This window comes from Trichosurus vulpecula, chromosome 3 (genome assembly GCF_011100635.1).
Source record: "Trichosurus vulpecula isolate mTriVul1 chromosome 3, mTriVul1.pri, whole genome shotgun sequence".
Lineage (NCBI taxonomy): Eukaryota > Metazoa > Chordata > Mammalia > Diprotodontia > Phalangeridae > Trichosurus > Trichosurus vulpecula.
This window is the reverse complement of record NC_050575.1, coordinates 17,015,770-17,024,551: the sequence shown is the minus strand read 5'-3', so window position 1 is coordinate 17,024,551 and position 8,782 is coordinate 17,015,770.

Sequence of the window (8,782 nt, the reverse complement as noted above, 5' to 3'; positions counted from 1 at the left end):
TGCAGTCATGCAAAACATATTAGTCATGTTGCAAAAGAAAAATACACTACCACCACCACTACCACACCTCAACCCCGCCCCCCCCAAGTGAAAAATAGTATGCTTTGATCTGCATTCAGACTCCATCAGTTCTTTCTCTGGAGGTGGATAGCATTTTTCATCATGAGTCCTCTGGGACTGTCTTGGATCATTGTATTGCTGAGAAGAACTAAGTCATTTACAGTTGATCATCTTACAATATCGCTGTCACTGTGTATAGTGTTCTCCTGGTTCTGCTCACTTCACTTTGTATCAGTTCATGTAAATCTTTCTAGGTTTTTCTGAAATCATTCTGCTCATTATTTCTTATATAAACTTAAGATCATGAAAGCTAGGCTTCAGCAATATCTGAGCCAAAAATTACCAGAAGCACAGACTGGTTTTTGAAGAGGCTGAGGCACTAGAGGCCAAATTGCCAACATTGGCTGGATCATGGAGAAAGCAAGAGGGCTCCAGAAAAGCATCTACTTCTACTTCATGAACTACAGTAAAGCCATTGTTCATATGGATCACAACAAAATATGTCAAGTCCTCAAAGAGATGGGAGTATCAGGTCATCTTACTCGTCTTCTGAGGAACCTATATGCGGGCCAAGAAGCAACAGTTAGAATCAAACATGGAACAAACAGATTGGTTTAAGATTGGAAAAAGGAGTATGACAAGGCTGTATGTTGTCATCTTATTTATTTAACTTATATGCAGAGTACATCATGTGAAATGCCAGGCTGAATGAATCAAAAGCTGGAATTAATATTGCCAGGAGAAATATCAACAATCTCAGATATGGAGATATTACCACTCTGAAGGCAGAAAATGAAGAAGAATTAAGAAACCACTTTCTGAGAGTGAAAGAGGAGAGTGTAAAAGATGACTTGAAGCTTAACATAAAAAAAAAAACAACCCTAAGATCTTGGCAACTGGTCCTATCACTTCTTGGCAAATAGAAGGAGAAAAAATGAAAGCAGTGTCAGATTTTGTATTCCTGGGTTTAAAGTTCACTGCAGATGACGACTGAAGGTATGAAATTAAAAGATGTTTGCTCCTTGGAAGGAAAGTTATGGCAAATCTGGACAGCATATTAAAAAGCAGAGACATCACCTTGCTAACAAGGGTCCACATAGTCAAAGCTGTGGTTTTTCCAGTAGTAATGTAAGGCTATAAGAGTTGAACTATGAGGAAAGCTGAGTACTGCAGAATCAATGCTTCTCCAGAATGCTTCTGGAGAAGACTTTTGCAAGTCCTTTGAACAGCAAAGAAATCAAGTCAGTCAATATTTAAAGATATTAATTCAGACTATTCATTGAAAGGCCAAATACCTAAGCTGAAGCCTAAATACATTAGCTACATAATGAGAAGATGAGACTCACTGAAAAAGATCCCGATGTTGGGGAAGGTTGAAGGCAAAAGGGAAAGGAAACAGCAGAGAATGAGATGGATAAATAGTGTCATAAAAGCAATGAACATGAACTTGGACAAATTTCAGGAGATGGTGGAACAGAGAAGGGCCTGGTGTGCTATGGTCCACGGGCTCACAAAGAGTGCGACACAACTGAATGATTCAACAACAGCAACATCTCTTTCATCTAAGTTATCAGTTTTGTTAGCATTTTATTGGGCAAAGTAGTTTCTGATTATTTTTTTTATTTCCTTTTACTTATTTATATATTATTAAATATTTATTATTATTATGAGTTCTCTTTTTTCACTTTTGATATAAAAATTTCGGTTTTCCTCTCTTTTTAAAAAAAAATCCTCTTAGACATATTTATCTGTTTAATTTGTTTTTTTAAACAGCTCCTAGTTTTACTGACTAATCAAATGGTCTTATTTTCAATTTTATTAACTTTTTCTTTTAAGTTTTTTAATTTCTATTTTGTTAGTTTTTTTTGCCTTAAGTTTTTTAAAAATTCCATGTCTCCATTCAATGATTTGTTCTTTCTCTCCTTTGCTAATGAAATTATTTAAAGATATAAATTTCCCTCACAAAACTGCTTTAGCTATATAGCGTAAGTTTGGGGGTGTTGTCTTTTTGTTATCTTTTTCTTAGATAAAATTTTCTGTTGCTCATATGCTTTATTTTTTGACCCACCAAGTTTTATTTTATTAGTCTGTATTACTTTTTAATTCTTTCATTAAGGGCTCTTTCTTGAATGTAAATTTTATTGCTTTGAGCTCAGTAAATAACATATATAATATTTTGTGCTTTTTTACATTTTTTCATGAGAAATTTATGCTTCAATACATAGCCAATTTTTATAATGATACCACATATAGATGAGAATTATATCAATTCCTTTCTAAGAGAACTCACTTTCAGTCTTAGAGATGCCAGACCTTTCATCCTATGCCTTTTTGTAATTGTAAAACACTCTAGATGTTCTCTGTTTTAGAGATGTAGTTATAGTAGTCTTGCCCTTGTCTTCTGGAGATTCCAATTCACTTCCTTTTACTCTGTAAATATTTATTTACTAAATTAATGCCTCTTTTTTTATTTATACCCTACTTCAATCTTTCTGTTTGTTTTCCTCTGAAGCTTTTCCTGTAAAAGTTGCTTTCTCTTCTCTACTTTTCTTTTTTGTCATCATTCTTTAGGTTGGTGCTTTTGTCACTGTTTTGAAGTGGTGTGAGGATAGAGGGTTTCTTCATGACCATTTTTTCAGCTATCTGGCCAGAATTCTAGGTCATTTCTTTCCTTTCTGTAACCCCCAAGCTCCAGAACCTTACTATAGTGCTTGCTTTACGTATATCGGGTACTTCATTCATGTTTGCTAAATGGAATAAGTGTTCCATTTCTTCAGATACTAAAGTAGATAGAATCAACATTCCTTAATTTTGCATCCTCAGAAATTATTACTTTCCCTGGTTTGGTAAATCAATAGCTTTGGATGAAATGGAAGGCAAAAGAAATCAGATTATCCTAGTTTCCATCAGAATTTGAAGTTGAAGAAAAATCTGAGGACCACCAAAATGAAATAAGCCTCTTTCCCAAGCTCATCCTTCTAAATACTTTTTCACCACCAAGGCTAAATGCCTTCAAAAAGGTGAGTTGGAAAAGCACTGTGACAAATGTCAACATCCTTCAAGCCACAAAAGCAATTGTACCCGACCTGTATTCCATGGCTTGATATAAGAGTTGGTGAGTGTAAGTAGACAGAAGCACATTCCTAATGATGATTTTCACATAAGAAGTGGTGTAAAGGTATCATCAAGGATGTAGGATGAGAATGAAGATGAGTCTACAGGATTGGGAAAGAAAGTAAGTCAGTCATGTATGGGTGTAAGGGATAACAAATGCAAAGGCCAGCTGCCAAATTGGCATAAATGACATATTAAAAGAAACAGAAGAAAACCAAGAAAACATGAAGGGGCTTTACCAGGTGAAAGAAATACTGCTACCTAGGGGATCATGAATCCTTGGGAGTATAGAATGATGAGAAACAGGGATTAATGGGTGTCATGCCACTTATACATACATTATCTCATTTAATTTTCATAAGTTTCTAAGTTATAAAAGTTTACACAGATGGAGGTTCTATGGGTACAATGGCTATGGAGCATAGGCTGGGATCTATAGGACTCCTATCTGATTCTTTTGTGTTATTAAACCTGTTCTGTTTTATGGTCTTATTCCTGGATTATCTTTTTTTTTTCACCTGTTACATATTGACAAAAGGACCGATTCTAATTACACCTTTACACTTCTAACAGTGGTGGTAGTATAGAGTTGCCTAGCTGAAGAGGAAAACTAGCTATTCCCTCTCTCTGGCCTTCACTATTGTGTAGACATTTACTCTTTCCCACTTCTCTTCAAGTGTCACCATGAATGTGACTTTTCCCTCAGGTATACAACCTTCCACTCTGCCTTTCAGGCAAGGAAGAATGAGGCTCTTTGACCTGCTTTGAGATTAAAACTGTGAAGAAGGAAGTTGTCTGAGGCCACTGCCTCAGAGGCAAGCTTCCTCATTTTTATTACCAAGCCTCTCCTCCCCCTACATTGTTAGCTCATTTGTGTCCAGGGAAATCCAAGATAGTACAGATTCATTTTTATCTCAGGCTTGGAAGAATTTAGTGTACTATCAATTTTTTATTTCTCTTTTGTTCCTCTCAAACCCCCAGTTAGTAGGAATCTTAGCGACTGGAAAGAAAATCTCCTTTCTGTGTATGTAGCTGACCATCACCTCCCTCTCAACTGTCTTTGAAGAGATAACTTACATGCAGATGCATAACACACTGAGTTAACCAGTTTTAGCTTAATACTGGCTTTTAGAGCTTAGATGGACAGAAATACAACGTAGACTTTGAAGAAACAGAGATAAGCTTTGGAAGGGATACATGCTTTCCCAGGAGAGACAGATAAATCAGTATTCTGTCTTGTCTCCTGGTAATCGCATATTGCTCAACTACGCAGTCTTTTCTCTTCTTGTCTCACCACAGGTGGTGCTAAACTCTCTTGTTCTTCCTCTGGTCATCTCTGGAGTAGAAGCTGCTGGGAAGTGAAGCTGTGACATAAGGGCTGAAGCTCCTTCGACACAGAGACTGTGTCAGGAGTTGGCCTGAGACCTCTTGCCTTCACTTACCTTTGCAATTAACTTGTGATTTTTCACTGATGGCATTACCTCCCTGTACAATTCCTCCTGCTCTTCTCTTATTCCTTAAAGAGGGGAAGGACTGAGCTTCCAGTTATGGGCTCATGGCCTTCCAAGACTGAAAAGATATGCATGGTTACACACTTCTTTGGTAATAGCTAGGTTTCTTTGTGTAACTTATGCTTGCCTTACTCTTTCTGGTATCATAACAATAAAATAAGGGAGTTGGATTTGATGGTCTCTTAGATGACAAAATATAGAGAACATGTATAATGATGATGTCCACATATGCGAAGTGTGTATGAAGAGCAACCTTTGACACTGCCGGGCCCCTGACGTCCTCTTGTGATATCCTCATGCTGTTTTTTGACGACCATGATGTCCTGATTGGCATTTGACTTGGCTAGTTTCACTGCACCTGCTTGCTACAGGGCCTGTTACTATTCCAGCTGGCTATAATTTTCACTGCTTTTAGTTACTGGTCCACCTAAAGCTATTGGCTAGGGTATTACTATGCTTTTTGAGAAAGAACCAGAGCCGTTACCCTAGAATTAGCAGGAAGACTATTCCCTTAAAGTCTTGGCTATAAAGTTTGCCATCTCTTAAGCAACAGGATCTCAGCTCAAGATGCCAGGTTTTTTCATTCCTTGACTCTCCCTACATAAAAGGTTCAGGAAGCATTGTCCTTGAATTCCCCCTCTCAAGCTATGTGGAAGCAAATGTCTCCTATGGCTACATGCGTCTGCTACAGGACACATTATCAGTGGTAAAGAATGGGGGAAGGTGAGAGAAATTCCTTCCCCTCTTGTTGCACTCTACAAGTAGAAGCAAGAAAATAAGGGTGAATCCTCAATAGCTCATTCCTCCCCCCCAAATTAACTATCGAGCTCAGATTCTCAGAATAGGTCCAGTTTGCTTTTAAAAGGTCAGCAGGGACATGGCTAATCCCAAGCTAACCAATCATCAGAGATTCTCTGACTCCCATGAGTTGCCTTCTTCAGATGACCAATGCCTTATAATACCATCAGGTTGTTTAGTAAGCTCCTTTATGGTGTGCTTTTTTTTTTTTATCAGGTTGTTTAGGAAAACTCTCCAATTTAATCAGAGACTGCTCCGATCTACCTCCTCTGCACTATTTTAAAGATGACAACGATCACTTAGATATAAATTCTAATGTGTTTTTTATGAAAAATCAGTGTCAGCTATCTTACATTTTATTTCATTTTTAAAATGTTTCCATATTTGTTGTCATATTTCATACAACACCTATAGATACCTATATTCATGGCTACAGAAGAACCAATGCCAATAAACCGTTTCTAACCATACTAAACCACATGCAGAAAAAGTTCTAACTACTTACATATGGATATATTTTACACATCAGAGCATGACATATTTAAAGATTGTGCTGCTGACATTGCTTTCCCTGGACATAACATATTTCCAATAAAAATGACTCATATTTATATAGCATATACACCTAATTCTATTTCATCATCATAAAATTCATTTTAGATAAGTAGTGCAAGTAGTAGCTTCCTTTATGGTTAATGAAAGAGGATGCCTGGCTTGTCTTGGGCTGGTAAATGGTAAAGCTGAGATATGAACTAGGGTCCGAGTCCAAAGTCCTTTCTCCTACTACTCCTCAAGGCCTGATAACAAGTTTTCTATTGCAGTTACATGTAAGTATAGATTTTTGTCTTCCCTACTCAATTGTGAGCTTATTAAGGTCAGGGACCATGTTTATTCATCTTTGTATTACCATCAACAATGAACACATAAACATTAACAAAATATTTGTGGAATTGAATTGACATAAGGATTGTAGTGGTTTTTTTTTTTTCCATGCTAAGTACATATATAGATTTTCATCAAGGTCAAGGGTCTGTAACCTTTTTGTGTCACGGGCCCCTTTAGCAGTCTTATAGAACTCATGCGTGCCTTCTCAGGATGTTCTTAAACACATAAAATGCATGGGATTACAAAGGAAACCAAGAATAACGAAATAGAGTTATACCAAAACATTAAAAACAAAACCAAATGTATGGACCTCAGGTTAAGAATCCCCAGATGTAATATGACTGTTTCTAAGACCTGTCTCTGTCCTCTATCCTAGCCTTTTCAACTTATGAATAATAGGCCTGTTGGTTACTCTGGATCCCCCAGAGCCAATGTCTCTGCTGTGTTACTTATGATTCATCACCCTCCACCTCCCACACAGAGGAATAAGTACACATATATAAATGTACAACCTATGTCCTTAAACCATTCCATGTATCTGCTTGGCACAAAGCTAATTTCACCACCTCTCAAATGTTTAGATATCCTGTTGCACTATAAAATGCAAGATACAATCTATGCAATGGTCAGCCCTGCCTCTGTAGAGCCTAGATCTAAGAGCCTAGATATTATAATCTCCCACAGGGTAGGAACTATATCTGCTTATATAATACCCTTAGCACGGCACCTAAAACTATGATATGCAATTGGTTGATAATATCTGAATCTGTACATAGCAGATAGGAACAGAAACCTTTCCTATCTATTTATTTTCCTTTTCCTGTCTCTTTGTTAGGAAGGGTCAGAGAGAAGCACATTCAGAATAGGTTCAAAACAGGGTAGGAGAAGATGGTGTTTCCTGGAATTATGTGTGCTCAAAGTGCATGGCAGATAGGCAGGTAGAAAAGAGAAGGTGAAAGACAGCAGCCACACACAAACCTGGAAGCTGGCTCTGGAGGTGACCAGTTTGGCAGATTAACTTTCCCAATGGCAAGAGACTAAGAATGGCTGCCAAATGAGACTGTTTGGTGAACTAAGCAGGGATACTAATGCTGACTTCACGGAAGTTTCCAATCTGTCGCTCTAACCTGGCCTAGGCTTGTTCTATTAGAGTTGGAAGTGTTCAGAGGTGATTAAGATCCAAACTACTCTTTGGGAATAGAGGAAAGTGATGGCACTCACTGGGAATTTGGGTTATGATTGCTTCCTACTGCTTTACTGTTCACGTCTGTTATGTATAAGTGTTCTTATATTTCAATGCCACAGGGAGACATGGTTTGCTAATATATGAGTCAACCAAATACACTAGAAGTGAGCTGACTAGAGAAGCTTCCCAGAGCAAAGGTAAGGGCAAAATGAGTCAAAGAGAGTGTTAACCATTGAGAGCCTACATGACAGGAATTCAGTCTAACTATCAGAGGTTATACCTGGCTTACATGTAAATGTTGCCCATTTAGACTCTGGGGGTGGGGTCCTTATCCTAACTATCACTTGCACACTAGAAGAGTAGGTTCCTAGAGAGTGGCTACATCCACCCCTCAAGGACCTGCAGGCAACCTCAAGAAGATATGGGATTTATTTTAATGCTAATATCAACTAATTTTTACTAAGGGATATTTACTAAAAAAGCAAGAATCAAAATATAAAAACAACCCTCCTCCAAACCAGGACACATTCCCCCCTTTACCACCCTAGTCCCTGGGGAGAGTAGGTTCAAGCTTAAGACAGTTACTATGTTTTTGTTCCATCAAGTTAATTTCTGATGGGTATAACCACTGGACAAGCTACTCCTTCACAGCAAAATAAGGCATCTCAGCTACAATGTTGGTCCACTGCTAGGCTGGGTCAAGTATAGTACTCCTCAGGTATATGCTGGCACACTGGGCTCCACTGCCTGCAAACTCTAGCATAGACTCCCATCATTGGACTTTTCCCTAGCCTTTTGAAGTCTCACAAGACTCTATATATCAAAGGAAAGATAAATACAAGAGACAGTTCTATCCCAGACACAGGCTTGACTGGGAGGTCATAAAATCAACAATTATTGGGAGAGTGGGAATGGAGGAAGAGGAAGAACATTCCATGCCTTTCCCCCAGCCCAGTCCTCCTGAGCTCGGAGTCATCCTTATACCTTGTGGCCAATGGGAAGGAAAAAGAGCAAGTTTCTTCTTTTGTATTGCACTCTCAGTTCCAGCTTAACAGCTAACCAAAAGACCCCTCTCCACTACACAGTAGAAAAACAGAACACAGACACAGAATACCTGCACATGCTCTGAAGTGGAGAGCCAGTAAAATGGAGACTCTCAATTCCATGTTATCATGAACTTTTAGAAGATGATATCCCAGCCCTCATGTGGGAGATTTTAATAGGCAGA